We start from the raw sequence: 1,617 nt of genomic DNA, 5'->3' as shown, positions 1-1,617 counted from the left end.
TCCTGCTGGTGGAGCCATCAAGGTAGAGAGTACCTCACATTTTCTGCATGTGCCTGGACCACAGTTGTGATGACTTCTCCATGTCGGAGATTGTGTTTAAAGGCCCCTGTGTTCAACATCAATCTTGTTGGGGCTTTTTTTTTTCCTTCAATAAAGCTATTACAACTTAAACTGTCTGGTTTTGTGCCATGATCCAGTGCAGGAAGAGTGCATTTATTTTACAGGACAAATTCTTTCCAGCTCATCGGGGCTTCAAGGCTGTAATGAACGAATCACTCCCCGAGACGACCAGATGTTCTCAAAATGAACGAATCGTTCCTGAACGACACATCACTATTTTGTAAAAAAAAAAGTCAAGTTCTTTAAACCAAACTAACAAGCATGCTCCAATATTAAGTATACCACAGTCACCCTTGTAGAATATTCTACAAGTTTTCTTGGTTCAGGGGTGGCCATGTTTTACACCAGATGCCCTTCCTGACTTGAACCCATGCTGTGCCTTAACTGCTAGCGCTCACAAAGATTGTGACCATGTACATAAATTGCTATTTGTACAATTAAATTGCCATTCATACTTAAAGCCTAATTTAGAGAATTGTTTAACCTGATGCAACACTTCTGCCTTAACATTTATGGAGTTTGCAGTTAAATGAATATAATGTTATGCCTGATCAGTATAGTTAAGTGCACAAAAGTTACAAGACATGTTTTAGGCTTATAGGCAAATACAAAAGTTATCAACTAGACTGCACACAGTACCTGGACATTTTGCAGCATCAAGGAAAAAACTCCAGAGCCGTGATGCCTTGTTTCTGGCGATTTGGAGGATCAGAACCTGTGAGAGTTGACTCTGCCAGCTGTACTATCACTTGAGAACAATGGTTAATCAGTGTTTGCCATAAACATTACTGATGGAACACTGGAGGTTTTTACTAAAGCTTCATTATCACATAGTAAGTGAAACTGTTACACTACAGTTCATTCTGACCCTGTGTACAAACATGGTGGATACAAATGCAACACAAAGATGCTAACACGTACAGCTGCTGTATTAAAACACCATATATCAAACTAGGAAGTTTGTTAGTGGAAAAAATGGGTCCGATTGGAATGAACTGTTGTGTACAACTGCATTGTTGAGAATTTTCATTACAATTTATATCAAAGTTGCTCAAACACTTTTGAAACTAGTTTGTCAGGGAAAAAAAGAGCTAAGAAATTACAGTCTGACCTGAACTTGTCAGTGCTAGTATATAGTACCTGAACCACCACAACTTTAGAATGTTTCTCACCTGATCAACTTGCAGTTGATGTCCATATGTAGGAGTGACAGGGGCCTGGAATGCCATCGGTCCTCCTCGCAGAAAGTCCCATATTCTTGTCCGTGTGTTGTGGCCTATTGAAAGATACATGGGGGGAATTAGTCCTATAATGTCTGTCCTAGTTATAACAATTACTCTGATCACAGAAACCTGTACAAACTAACATTTCATAAAAATCAAACATGCAGGAAAAGCCAACAGCTCTTAATACTTACTCAGTATATGATGCACTTTGAAGCTAAACAGGAGTTTTAATAACTTTTCTCTAATCAATTCATATTTCTTGCACATCTGA

The sequence above is a fragment of the Monopterus albus genome, unplaced genomic scaffold, assembly GCF_001952655.1.
Source record: "Monopterus albus unplaced genomic scaffold, M_albus_1.0 scaffold9.1, whole genome shotgun sequence".
NCBI lineage: Eukaryota > Metazoa > Chordata > Actinopteri > Synbranchiformes > Synbranchidae > Monopterus > Monopterus albus.
The sequence above is the reverse complement of the archived record's forward strand: the minus strand, read 5'-3'. Positions refer to the sequence as shown.